General features: G+C 45.5%; 1 protein-coding gene across 4 annotated transcripts in view; it reads left to right on the top strand.

The window, feature by feature from the left end:
- Positions 1–14,926, top strand: part of MAMDC2 (MAM domain containing 2) — a 278,192-nt gene that overhangs the window by 149,913 nt on the left and 113,353 nt on the right. The window lies entirely within an intron of this gene.

Raw genomic sequence — 14,926 nt, 5'->3', positions numbered from 1 at the left:
CCATTATGTTTTACAGCCAAGAAAAAGCTTTATACCCAACAAAAAGACCGGCAGGTCAAATTTACTTTCATTTCAGCGAAGCCTGTTTTTCCATGCTGTTTTCACTGTCTGTGTTTGGGACATTGAAGACTTAGCCAAATGAGGAATCTGTACGGGGCGTGCAGTTGCATTGTTGTCCACAGTAACGAGACAGGAGTCCGGGGTCTAAGTGCACCCTGGGCAGCTTCTCCTTCCGCAGACAGGCTCAAATACAGAACAGTCACCTCTTCCAGGGGAACTTTCGTCTCCCTCCAAAGACATTTCTCCCTAAAGTCAACAGAACTAAAATGTTGAAAATGAGCTTCAGGTCCGCAAATGGTCAGACGGACTAGAAACTGAACCTTCAGAGGACAGAGGTGCCCTTGGTGCCATGCCAGTGAGGCATTGGGCAGAGGAGACTTTCTTTCCTACAGGTGTGGACTCTTGTGGAGAGAGAGCAGTGGGGGGAACAGAGGGGATGGGAGAAGAAGGGGAAAAGAATCCCAAGCAGACTCCACACTGAGCAGGACGCGGGGCTCGATCTCACGATCCTGAGATCATGACCAGAGCCGAAACCAAGAGTCAGACACTCAACCGACTGAGCCACCCAGATGCCTCAAGGCGTGGCCTTCTTAACTGGAGCATAGGTATTGCTGCTGTGGGGCTAGACTGTTGAAAAGGGAGCAATTTCCATCAGAATAAACTTTCCCACTGCTTGGGTATAATCCACCCAGACAGGCAGGACTGAGAAAGACTTCAGAGTTTCAGCAAGGCTGGATTTTTCATTCATTCAAGAATCTACCTACATCTGCCAGGTGCTGGGGATTCAGCAGTAAGCAGAATAATCGTCTGTCTCACTTGGAGCTTGTATTCTGGTGGGGAGAGCTGGAGATAAATGGCACAACAAAGGGCAGTGAGAAATGGACAGGGTAAGGGTAGCGCTTTTGGCTCAGGTGGGCAGGAAGGGCATCTCTGGAAAGGAAACGTTTGACCCAAGGCTGCAATGAGAGGGAGTGAGTGCAGCACATGGTGTGTTTGGGGAGCGGCTGGGAGGTCTGTGTGGCTGCAGCTGGGTGAGGGAGAGGCGATGAGGTCTCACAGGAGCCTGGGGGGCCAGACCGCATCAGCCAAGTACAGGCCGTGGGAAGCCTCTGGAGGCTTTGAGCAAGTAATGAGCTGATACGAGTTTGGTTTTGTAAAGGTTACTCTGAATTCTGAGTAGAGAAGGGCTAGTGCTTTGATTTTGGGAATCTAGAAGCCAGGCATCACCCTGCTTTTGTAGAACTTATAATTTGGTGGGGAATTTTGGTGACAAGCACATAAAAAAATAAAGTCAATTCAGGTGTATTATGAATAAAATGAAAGGGCAATGGGAAAGCAGGAGGGATGGCTGTATGCTGCAGTGAATGGTTAAGAGTGGTTCTCTGGAGGGGTGGCATTGGATTGAGAATAGAGTGAGGAGGAAGGGCAGCCATGCACCAGTGAGGGAGGGGCAGTCAGTATACCAGGGGGATGGTCAGCAGTGCAAAGGCCCTGAGGTAGGGGTGAGCTGCATGAGGTGGAAGGAGGCCAAGAAGGCCAGCGTGGCCAAAGCACAGTGAGCTAAGAAGAGAGGTCAAGAGGTAGGCAGGGCCAGACCCTGGAGAGACATTCAGGCCACGGTGAAGAATGTGGACTTTAATTTAGTTGAAATGGGCAGCCACTGAAGGGATTTAAGTATGAATCCTATTTTAAGAGGATCACTCTGCTGCTTTGTGGGAAATAAATGTATAGTGAGAATGGATGTTAGGAAGCCAGCCTCTGTGGTAATGTAGCTGAGAGAAAACCATGGTTTTGATTCTGGTAGAGGTGGTGAAGAGAATGGTTTTGAGATCTATTTTGGAGATAGGCCAACAGGATTCATTAACACAATGGATGTGGAAAGTAAAGGGAATCAAGAATGATTTCTAGGTAATTGGCTTAAGCAAGTAGATGGATGTTATGCCATTTGTAGGGATGAAGAAGAGTGGGAGAGGAACAGATGGGGGTGGGCCATAATGGAGGTAGGGGAAATCAAGAGTTCTGATATGGACATGGGACATTTGAGGCCTTTTATAGAGTTTTTTTTTTTTTTTTAAAGATTTTATTTATTCAACAGAGAGACAGCCAGCGAGAGAAGGAGCACAAGCAGGGGGAGTGGGAGAGGAAGAAGCAGGCTCATAGCGGAAGAGCCTGATGTGGGGCTCGATCCCATAACGCTGGGATCACGCCCTGAGCCGAAGGCAGACGCGTAACTGCTGTGCCACCCAGGCGCCCCGAGTTTTTTTTTTTTAAGATTTTATTTATTTATTTGACAGAGAGACAGCCAGCAAGAGAGGGAACACAAGCAGGGGGAGTGGGAGAGGAAGAAGCAGGCTCCCAGTGGAGGAGCCTGATGTGGGGCTCGATCCCAGAATGCTGGGATCACGCCCTGAGCCGAAGGCAGAAGCTTAACGACTGTGCCACCCAGGCGCCCCAATTTTATTTTATTTTAAAGATTTTATTTACTTATTTGAGAGAGAGAGAGAGAGAACACGAGCAGGGGGAGGGGCAGAGGGAGAAGCATGTTCGCTGGTGACCAGGGAGCCTGATGTGGGGCTTGATCTCAGGATCCCAGGATCATGACCTGAGCTGAAGGCAGATGCTCAACCCACTGCCCCCCTTTTAAGGAGTTTTTTTTTTTCTAAGATTTTATTTATTTATTTATTTGACAGAGAGAGAGAGAGAGAGAGAGAGCACACAAGCAGAGGAAACAGTAGAAGGAGAGGGAGAAGCAGGCTCTCTGCTGAACAGGGAGCCCAATGTGGGGCTCAAGCCCAGGACCCTGGGATCATGACCTGAGCTGAAGGGAGCTGTTTAACCGATGGAGCCACCCAGGTGTTCCTGGAGTTTTAAATGCAAATGTCCAGTAGATGATTTGATATGGGTATCTGGAGTTCAGAGTAGAGGTCTGGGGGTGAACCGTAAATTTGGGAATTATCAGCATGCAACTAGTAATGCCCAGGACTGAATGATCAGCTGGGGGGGTTAATATGAAAAAAAGAAGAGAAGGAGGGTGGAGGACCAGGCCCTGGGGGTATTCTAAGATGCAGAGTGGAAACAGAGAGAAGATGCCAACCAGGAGGACTGAGAAGAGGTGGGCAGGTAGGTAGAAGGCAAGTCAAGACAAAGGGATGCCTTAAAAACCAAAGGAAGAGAGTGTTTCCTGGCAGGTGTGTCCAACTGTGTTGAACGTGGCTGAGGAGATGAAGATAAAGAGAAATCATTGGATTTGCTAACATGAAGGGTTTTGGTGACTTTGGCAAGGGCTGATGGAGTAGAGTAGAGAATAGCAGTTTTGAGCAGTTTCCCTTTGGCCAAGAGAGTGAAATTTCATGCCCTCTCTGTGAAGTCATTTGTGAGTTTTTATGTCTTGAAGCACAGAGAAATACACTGATTTCCTTCCACTGCTGAGCAGACTGAACAATGGTGGCATTCTCTGCCATAGAATTAACCAAAGTTTTTAGTATCCTCTGTTTCACTGAAGAACAACGCAGAGTCCATTTCTTCGCTTATGTTTATTGCTTTTTTTTTTTTTTTGCCTGTTACTTTTGAAATATTTGGGAACACAAAATGGCCCAGACAGAGGGACCTTAGTCATCCCTTTATTTTATGGATGAGGAAACAGAAGCCTGGAAACATACGTTAGCAGAGGCAGGCCAGAATCCAGGAATCTTTCAGCTACATCATATTTAGGCTTTGTGGTGCACCGAATTCATCCTCTCCTCCCCAAGTGCTCCCAAGTGAAGAAGATGAGGAGCGTGATCCCAAACAGCTTGAAATAAAGGAATTCCACCTCCGAGACGGCTTCTGATCTGGGACTATACCTGTAAAAAGGAGTCAGCCTCATCAATTAGGTCATGTGTTAGGGTATTAGAGAAGACGCTATTGAGGAAGGCCTGAGCAACACTCCACGGCCTGTGTCTGTGGCATAGGCACCACTGTGGTTCTGTCCTGTGTGCTCAGATAAAGCCTGCAGCACCTTCTGGGCAGCTGCCGACACTCACTGCCATGGCTGTGCGATGAAACCTCTTTGCTTTGCACGCTTCAGAAAGAAGTCACTTGCCCATGCCCCGAGCCTCCGCGAGCTTAGCATGCACAGGGACAAAAACTGTACATCGAACAAAAGACTAGAAGATTCAGAGGTGTTTGATCTGACAGGTTACCCTCAGGCCCAGTCACTGGCTGGTGTGGTCTTTACCTGAGTTTATTAGCTAAAGATACGATCCTTCACAGCAGTAGACGAATGAGTAAGGAAAATGTGATACACACACACACACACACACACACACACACACACACACAGAGGAATATTACACAGCCATTAAAAAGGATGAGATAGTGCCATTTGCGACAACATGGCTGGACCTAGAGAGTATTATGTTAAGTGAAATAAGTCAGACTGAGAAAGACATATACCATATAACCCCACTCATAGATGGAATCTAAAAAAATGAATAAACTAAGAGCAGAATCAGAACTATAAATACAGAGAACAAACTGTTGCCAGAGGGGAGGGAGGTGGAGGGTTGGGTAAAATGGGTGGAGGGGAGAAGAAGGTACAGGCCCCCAGTTGGGGAGTGAGTAAGTCACAGGAATAAAAGGCAGAGACGGAATGCAGGCAGTGAGACTGTAATAGCGCTATAATAGGACAGACGGCAGCTACTCCCGTGGTGAGCACAGCATGGTGTATGGACTTGTCAACTCGCTGTGCTGTACACCTGAAAAAAAAAGAAACAAAAAACAGTATAAAAAAAATAAGAGAGGACCTTTCAGTTTGATGATGAACGTAGGAAAGTCAAGTGGGAGATGCAGCTCTCTTGGATAACTTAAGAAAATCACATTGTTTATGCGGAAGACTCCTCCTGAGACCTCTCTGTAGCTGTGATGGGCTTGCCTGGCCGTGTGGCTCACCAGTGTGCTGTCACCATAGCAACAGCTCCTCGCCAAGAAGCTGGATCACGGCACCATATCTCAACTCTTCACAGCCCCGTCCACAGTCTGCATGTGAGGAGTGGACACATGTGGTCTTGTACCAGATAGTTATACTAAATCTTGTTTTAAACATCTTTAAAATGAGGAAAATTCCCGTAAAGAGCACTGTGAGGTTTCACATGAGCTGACGTGAGTGGATGCACATTATAAACTGTAAACCCCTATACAATTGTGAGCTGTTAAAAGACTTACGAAGAGAGTCAAGAGCTAAGTTCAGCCTGACAGTATGCAGTCTTAATAGTATGAGAGACTATAGGGGCATCTGGGTGGCTCAGTTGGTTAAGCATCTGACTCTTGATTGCATTTCAGGGAATGATCTCTGGATCCTGAGATTGAACCCTGACTTGGGCTCTGCGCTCCACAAGGAGTCTGCTTGAGATTCTCTCTCTCCCTCCCCCCTCCACGTGTGTGCACACACATGCCTGCATGCACGCTCTCTCTCTCTCTCTCAAATAAAGACTTGTTTTAAAAAGTATGAGAGACTATAAAAGTAAGGAAAATATTTATCTTAGTTAACTTGTAAATTAGGCAAAGGGCTGTTTTATGAATAGTCAAGGAACACATCCTACTTCCTAAAAGGCACAATAATGACCCTGCATCTAGGGCAGCCTGTATTCCAAGGCGTTGCAGCCGGAGGGGGGGGGGGCAGCAAGAAAAGCAGGATTTATCGTGCATCTCTGCTATGGGGGTGCAGGAGATGGGCAGGGTAGGATTTGGCCATGATGGAGACAGGATCCCTTCTCACAAATGATTCCAAGCCAATAGGGAGCAGTTGTCAAACATCCAAATCCCAGGACAGAATGTGATGTTTGTAATAGGAGAGATACAAAGGTCACACGAAGTCCAAAGAATAGGGGAGTTTTGTGTGGGAAGGGAGGGTAGTTGAAGAGGTTTCTTAAAGAGGCAGAATTTACAATTTGCTGCAGTTGATGGGTAGGAGTCTGCAAGTGGGGTAAGGCAAGGCAGGTGCAAGGCAAAAGCACACACATAGGTCTGGGCCAGTCTATTCCTGTAAGAGCGGTCCTGTGTTATTGAAGCAAAGGTCAACGTGGAAGAATGACCGTAACCAACACTTAGGGAGTGCTTACTGCATATCAAGCACTGTCCTAAAGACACTAAAGGTGTTTCTTCAGGTGATTATCATCATGACCGTATGGGAGAAATGCTATTGATGTCAGTGTATGGATGAGCAAAGTGGGGCACAGACAGGTTGAGTCAATTGCCCAAAGTCACCCAGCTCATAAGTGGCTGAGGCAGGAGTTGAACTCAAACCCTGTTATTCAAGAGTCTGCACTTTAAACCATTGTGCTCGGCTGCATTCCTGTGGATCTAAGAGGTGAAAGGCTGAGGTGGTGAAGGTGAAAAGCCCTTTGGGGTTTTACACTGATCACCAATTTTTTAAGTTATATATTTAATTTAATATGTATTGGAAAAATCTATATTTAGCATATCAAAAACCTTGATCATGGACATTTTTACTTAGCATGTATTTTTAAAAGTGTCTAATTAAGTAAACGTATTAAGGAAAAGATAAATAGTACAATTGTTTTAAAGATTTGTCAAAAACCGTGAAGGTAGCCCTTGAATGCCTAAAGTTGGAGGTGGTACTGAGTGGGCAATGGAAAGCAAGGAACGTTGCTGGAAAAGAGGGGGCATGTGCAGATCTACTCTAGGAAAATTAATCTCCTCAACATTTAGGATCGAGTAGAGAGGCCAGCAGTGAGATACGTGGAGTCCAGTTTTAGTGGGCTGTATCCATCAATGTTCAACCGAAAACAGAAGTTCAAGTCTTTCCAACAGGGGGATTTGGTGGAGAAAAGGTGTAGGTTACATAGATGATGGAGGAACTGAGGAGCTAGAATGGGTACATTGAGGCAGCCCAGGAATCTGCTTCTCCCCTTGTCTGCAGAGATAAAGGGAAGAGGTTTTGTTGGAGCCCAGGTGTTAAGGTCACTGGAAAAAGCTGGAACTGCACTGGAGCCAGGCAGTCAGGGAGCCAGGGAGCCAGGGAGCTATACAGGTGACATCAGGGAAGGGAGGGAAGGATACTGTTCCAGACTCCTCCCTGCAGCGCCTCCCTTTGGCTCAACCCCACTTAGGAAACGCAGCCCCCTACAATACAGATCAGGGGAAAGGGTAGGACAAAGTTTCAGGTCTGGGCCAAAGATGCCCGGGACCAGTGCTGGGGCTCTAGCCCTGATCTGCTCAGGCAGTAATTTTGGAAGAGAGAGTGGAACCAGGAGGCAGAGGGGGCCTTCTAGAGACATCTACAGACAGAATGGGTAGGATTTGGTAATTGCTTGGAAGGGACAGCACACGATGGAAAGACTGTGTGAGAGAGAAAGAGGGATAAGCTGAAGTAGACCCTAGATTTAGTCTTTGGTTTTGGAGTCTCCTAGATACCGCTTTTCTCTTTTTTCACAGATGTTCCATCTCCTGCTGGCCTTTCATTTCCACACTGGAAGAGTCTGTATTCTCGTTGTTCCTCTGTGCGCGTGTGTTTTTCCTTCCCCCTGTTACTGCAGTTGTTATTTTATTGGTCAAGTTAAAGACCCATATCATCACCAAAAGTAATTATATTTATTATACCCACAGGCATTTTTAATGTTTTTCCAATCATAGCACAACTTTCTTGTGCCCCATCACCCTAGCCTGTTTTCTGGGCTAATGCACTAACATAAGCCTCAGGATCCTCAACACTCGTGTGGGTCAAATAGCCAGGGCTTGTCTTTGTAAACATTTCATAGATGATGGGGTCAGAAGCAAATCATGAATTTACACAGCCTTCTGGTAGTTTGTTTAGAATAGGACGCCTTGGGGCGCCTGGGTGGCTCAGGGCGTGATCCCGGCGTTCTGGGATTGAGCCCCGCATCAGATTAAATTAAATTAAATTAAATTAAATTAAAAAGAAAGAAAGAATAGGACGCCTCACAAGTTTCAAAATTAAAAGCCACTTTGTTCCTGAGTGGCTAGCAGAGGCTAAAAATACATCCAAAGCCGTGTTTCAAGGGAGAAAAGTGTGAAGGTTTCCAACTCCGGAGACGGGGACCTTTTTGAAGATGATCGCATTTAGTGTTAACGCTGATCCACGCTGTGGCACCTGGAAGCGAACTGCTTTGCTTTCTGGAACTTCTTGTTCCTGAAGGATTACAGGAAAAGCTGGAGGGGAATTTCAGCCAGAAACATTTTTCTTTTGGTGGTTCTCTCCTGTTTCCTAGGTCATCATTTTCATGTCAGCGTGATCTTGGCCAAAACAGAATTTATCCCTCTTAACATTTTCCTCAACTAAGAACAACATTCTTAATGTGCCTTTTGGAAGCCTTGTCTGACTGCTCTGATACCCCTCCCCGGGGGAGGTGGATTTTGAATCACCTCAAAAGGGGGGAGATGAACTTTGGAAAGAGTTGTAGGGTGAGTGAGGGCTTCTGGTGGGTTGTGTTTTCGTTCTGTATCGCTAGAGAAAGGGATTCTATTTGGGACAACCACCAATACCAAGATCCTTTCTTGACCCGTGACCCCTCAGTTTCTTGAGGTTCCTGAGAAACGTACATGCCCAAAGCATGGGGCTGGCTGCTTCTTGGGATGAAAAAAGTAACATCTAATCTCATTCTATGGAAGAGTGGGCCTGGGCCGCCTTTACCACTATGGGCACATGGAAGAAAGACTAAACCCATCGAGGCTTATGGACTGCTAAAAATAAAAAGTGTGGCCCAGTCATTATCATCAATTCGAGGAGCTGCCTCCTTTTTTTTGAGAGTGGAGTTTTTCTCTCTTATTTTTAATTAACCCTTTGTAATAAGTAAGGTAAGAGGAGAGAGGTTGAGCCTTCCGCTCTGCCCCCCCCCCCACATTGCTAGTGTAGTATGAGTAGCTACAGTGTTGAACAATATCCAGGCCTCGAGTCACTGGAAGCACAAAGCTAATCATGTTATAGATGCTCGGTTACTTCCTCCTGATTGGACGTCTGACCGATTTGAGAAACAAGAAGATCTTATAGCAACATTTTTCACAATATGATGTGGTCCTCTGGCCCAGAGCCTAACTAGTAAATTATATCCAGACTCCAGACTATTACCTGACACTCTGTCGTCCCCTTCCCCACTTTTCCCAGTGAATATTCTGAGATTTAATATATCGTGTCAATGAAAAAATATTTCAATAAATAGAGTTGCTATTTGCAAGGCATTCAAAAAATCATGACCAATTAAATATGTGAATATCAATGGTCATTCCTATTAACCTTTTAACACTGAATATCCCAAATCCAGAACTATATAAACTGCAGGAAATAAAAAAGAACCTAGTGGAATCCCTTAATAAACAGTACTTCTCAGGGGTCAGAAGGAGACCATTGAGGGCGGGGAAATGGGGTAGCTAACGGGATGATGGGCATTAAGGAGAGCGCTTGACCGAATGACTACTGGCATCATATGCACTAAACTCTACCTCCGGAACAAATAATACACTATATGCTAATTAAATTAATTTTAAATGTTAAAGATAGATCGATCGATCGATCGATCACTGGTCTGTCAGAGTGGGAGGCCCTTATTGGCGCTAGTTTTGACAGAGTTAATTTGGGTTACGTAGGGTTATTAGCGTGTGTTTTACCAAACACTTTGACCCATTTTTCCTTGTAAAGGAGACCAACTGTGAGACAAAGGAAAACTTGAAAGCAGTGCTTGATTTACCTCAGATGTCATCGTTTATCTTCATGAACCAGAAAATTCCCTGATGGGGGCCGTGCCACATCCCAGGGGTTCCAGAATTAAGAGGCTACTCTAATTTTCTTTCCATTCAAGTAGAAATAATTAACTGAGGAACCTAACATGAGTCATCGGTCTAGAGTTTTTGGTGAAAATGTTCTTTCTTTCATGTGATCAAAATGCTTATTTAATTGCTCCGAGCTGAATTGTCCTCTACCTTTCCTATCGCCCAGGATTATTGTGAGGTCAATGGAGACAGTGGAAATAGAAGACGTTTTGTAAACCTTAATATTCTACACACACTTAAGGTATTATTATTTTTATTCTTACTGAATAAGATGAAGCCAAAGGTAGAATAGGCACCATGCGGTTGCTGGATAATCTTCTCCTTCAGGGCTGGTTGAAAGCATTTCCATTTGGGGAGGTGCTAAAGGGGGGAGAGAATCAAGAGTCAGGAGGAGCAGAGCGGGAGCACCTGCGCTTGGAGAAGATTGGTTATAAACTGACGAAGAAAGAGGATGAAGGAGGGGCGCCTGGGTGGCTCAGTAGGTTAAGCGTCCGACTCTTGAATTCAGCTCAGGTCATGATCTCAGGGTCCTGGGACTGAGCCTCTGTCGGGATCCGCGCTCAGCAGGGAGTCAGTTTAAGATTCTCTCCCCCATCCCGACTGCACGCATGTGCTCTCTCTCAAATAAATAGATTAAAAAAAAAAAAAAAAGCAAGAGATGAACTGAGATCTCTCTCTTTCTTCAATTTACCGAAAAGTTCCCGCGAATACATTCTAAAGTGAGCTTATGCAATACGAAAGAGGTACACTGGGAGGCTGAATAGAACAAACTAAATGTGGAATATTTAAAAGAGCCCTCATTCTGACTATTTTAGGAACCGTTCAGGATTAAAACCTCATGGTGTTTATTAAAGGTTGGCTGCCCATTAGGTACATGCCACCAGTTTTGTGACTGATAATAACAAGAATTTAACAATCATTTATTTTTAGGGAGTGTTTAGTGTTAGGGCAAGTTGGGGAGGGTGGAAAATGCTGACCTCATCTAGTTGATTTTATTTCATTTTAATTCTTTTCAACAAAATAAAGTATCAAGTTTTTCTGCCCAGCAGCACTGTCCCCATATAAAACCAGTCTCAAAAAGAAATTTGATTCACAGTTATACTGGTCCCATCACTGTGTGACTAGTTTGCCTGGAGCCTGAGTTCCCAAGGAGTAAGTGTCTGGTTCTAGCTGAGCGCTCCCCCACCCCCCATTTACTCAGGATGAGTAAATAGCTGACCCTGAATTCTAGTCCCTTCCAGAGTAGACTATAAATTCTCTTGATTTTAGAATTACGATACTGTATGCTAGAATAATAGAGGCAGACACATACTTATCAAACATTTTCTACATACCAGCCACAATTCATTTACTCCACACAACAAATCTGTGAGCTGGATGCTGGTACTATTATTATCCCCACTTTATGGGTGAGGCAATTGAGTGAAGAAGTTCAGTAACTTGCCCAGATTATACTGAATTGGATTTGAATCTAGACCTTCTGGGTTCTCGATCAGTAGACTGTATCTGTCTCTCCAAATCCTTGCATTCCCAAACCTTTGAAATATTGGAAGATCAATAGGTATTCGTCTCTATCTCTGCCATATTAAAAAAGGAAAGCCTGAGATAAAAGAGTCCACCAAAAATTAAAGGTGAGAGAGGTACATTTGAAGAGGAAAGCTGAAAACATGTGTTTTATTACTTCTATTTAAGATGCAACAGAGATTTGTGTAAGGAAATGAAAAAATTATCTGCAAAAGAGTAAAGCTTGTGGGGTGCCTGAGTGGCTCAGTCGCTTAAGTGTCTGACTCTTGATTTCAGCTCAGGTCCTGATCTCGGGGTCCCGGGATGGAGCCCCACGTGGGCTCACTGTTCAGCGTGGGGTCTGCTTTGAGATCCTCTCTCTCCCTCTGCCCTTCCACCCTACTCTCTCTAATAAATAAATAAATCTTAAAAAAAAAAAAAGAAGGAAAGAAAGAAAGGAGTAAACCTCTCATTTCCAAGCTTAAGTAACAGTAAATATGTGGTTCAAAAGGGAGAAGGCTCTGACTCCTGACCAGCCAAGTTTGTTGCAGTTTGTGGTACTTGTACATCTTGTATCTGAGGAGTGCTGCATATTTGTAACAAAGTGTTCCAGTTGGTTTAAACCCAAAGTAAAACCAAAAGCCCGTGTAAGAGGGCTGATTCCTCTCACAGGGAAGAGTTCCATCCAGGCAACTGAAAGTTCTTGTGGGCGTGGACAACTGACTTTGTCCGGTCCAGATGCTGGCTGGCCACTCCACATGTCAGTATGCAAATGCCTTCCTGAAGGTACAGAAGGGATTCCTGAACACTGGCCTTTGGCCAAGGACACTGAGAAGACTAGTTGGAAAGAACTGCTACTTTGTAGTGATTTATAGACTGTATGCAGCAGCTTTCAAATAATGAATTATATACAGAGTCCTAGCAGCTTTCAAATCCTGACCAAGTATTGTATGTCCCTCATATTTCTGGTATAAACCATGAATCTCATGAGACAGTGCTGGGAGTGAGGGGGTTAGACTCTCTCTCCTGGCCTGGCCACAATCCCCCCCGACTCATGGTTCCAGTTCTGTCGGTGTCTTACCCGTGTCACACACTTCTCCATCGTCTCTTGCTCTGGTTATGCCTGTCATTACATGTAAACAACTAAAGAGAACTCTTCTGTAGTCGCTCAGAGCTCGGTCCTTAAACTCTGAGACCCGTTTGAAACTCTGGAGAAAGCATGGATGCTCTCCTAGCAAAATATTTCAGACACGCAGTGGTTTGTCTACAGTCATGACCTTTGGCAGCTACCCCCGCGCCCCAGGGTAAGAACCCTGGCCTCCCAGCTTTACATCGAAGGCTGCTGTTCGGGATCCAGTGTCCTTCTGGTTCACTTTGGTATCCCTAGGTGTGGCCCTTATCCTCGTGGTCTCAGACAGTGGCACATGTTCCAGCCATTACAAAATGCATTCTGAGCAGGACAATGTAAGGAAAAGATCATTTTTAAGCGTGTCTTCCAGAAGTTGCACAAAAAACTTACACTATGTGCAGGATTGCCTCCATGGGCGTGCAACCAATAGAAGACACACAGGACCTTCTGTTTGGGTTTAGGGATCTATCGTCACCATCTTGAAATTCTTAATAAATTCCTGTTTGAATTTGTGTTTCGTAAGTGAAGTTTAAAGGAACAATGGAGAATGTGCTGGGGGCTTGAAGCCTCAGCTCCTGCAGGGGTCCCACCCCCTGGCTCCTGTTATCTCCCCGGGACTAGGGGTCCACTGGTGGCCCCTCTCCTCTGGGAGAGCTGGTGTCAGGGCATGGCTACAGGGGTCCCCATCCTGAGCTGCCAGGGTCACACTGCAAAAGCAGGCAGCTCAGTTGGGGCAAGCAACTCCCTTACCTTCAATATAGACACCTATGTCCCGGCGTACAGAGGTTGCCATACACCTGGGGTTCCCCCATCTGCAGTGGGTTGGGGCAGTGAGACTACGGAAAGAGGAGATGCCTGGCTTGAATTCCCAGCCCACAGAGGGGCACTGCACACAGGTCTGACGTTCGGCAGAAGGGGATGCTCAGCAGCCCCACGGGCTGGCCTCCTGGTGCTTGTGTTCCCACTTCCTCATGAGTATCTGTGTGCCCAAGGGAGCAACATCAAATGGCAAATAAAAATCATTATGGCAGGTCAAGAGAGAAATCCTGGAAGAAATGAAAAAGCTTTATATTTAGTACCTCTAATAGCACCTTTTCCCTGCTTTTTCAACAAGAGGCTCTGCTTTTTCATTTTGCACCTAACCCTACAAATCATGCAGTCAGTCCCGTTGCACATCCCTGGCCAGCCACAAAAAGCTGCAAAAGTCTTTATTCCGGGGCACCGTGCCCAGCCCCATGCTGGGAGTTCTATTACTGTAGAGGTCGGGGACAGTGGATGTCAGGGTAGCTAGCTAGCAATTTCTACCATATACGATAACACTTTAAAAATAATTACCAGGCACCAAATATTATTGAGAGCATTCCCAACTTTTAGCTCATTTAATCCTAAAAACAGCAGTACTATTAGCCCCAGTTTACGGATAAAACAGCAGTACACGGATGTGAAGTCACTTGACCCAGAACACATATCTGGCAAGGGGTGAAGCCGGGAACCTGGGCTGTCTGGATTTTGAATGCAGGATCCCTGCTGGGGTTCCGCACCTGTGCAGCTCCGCCCGCGTGAACCGACACCTGTGCCTCAGTGGGGATGTGCCAGTTCTCCAAGGCAGTGTCTTATACAAAGGTTAGGCCATCGGCTCACCTATACGGGAATTGTCATGGGATTTGTTTAAAATGTAGCTTCCTAAGCTCTAAGGCAACCCACTGACTCAGAATATTGAGGGTAGATCACAAAAATCTTCGTTTTAACCAAATTCCTTCAGGTGAGTCTCAGGAACTTTAAGAAATGCTGCTCAAATGCTTTAGGGTACCATTAACTTCCAGAGACGAGTGTTGTGGGAGAAGTTGCAAGGAAGTAGATACTCCTAATAACGCACTGGTGGCGGAAAGGCAAAAAATTACAGCCCAATGAAAGGGAATTTGAGAAGTTGTTTACGGATCTTGGATATCAGCCCTTTATCTGTAGTGTCATTTGCAAATATCTTCTCCCATTCCGTGGGTTGTCTCTTAGTTTTGTTGATGTTTCGTTTGCTGTGCAGAAGCTTTTTATCTTGATGAAATCCCAAAAGTTCATTTTTGCTTTTGTTTCCTTTGCCTTTGGAGATGTGGTTCATATATACAATGGAATATTACTCAGCCATCAGAAAGGATGAATACCCACCATTGGCATCGACATGGATGGAACTGGAGGGGATTATGCTAAGTGAAATAAGTCAGGCAGAGAAAGACAATTATCATATGGTTTCACTCATATGTGGAACATAAGAAATAGCATGGGGACATTAGGAGAAGGAAGGGGAAAATGAAGGGGGGGGGAACCAGAGGGGGAGACGAACCATGAGAGACTATGGACCCCAGGAAACAAACTGAGGGTTTCAGAGGGGAGGGGGGCAGGGGGATGGGTTAGCCTGGCGATGGGTATTAAGGAGGGCATGTACTGCAAGGAGTACTG

Source organism: Ursus maritimus, unplaced genomic scaffold (genome assembly GCF_017311325.1).
Source record: "Ursus maritimus isolate PB19 unplaced genomic scaffold, ASM1731132v1 scaffold_34, whole genome shotgun sequence".
Taxonomy (NCBI): Eukaryota; Metazoa; Chordata; class Mammalia; order Carnivora; family Ursidae; genus Ursus; species Ursus maritimus.
The sequence above is the reverse complement of the archived record's forward strand: the minus strand, read 5'-3'. Positions and strand labels throughout refer to the sequence as shown.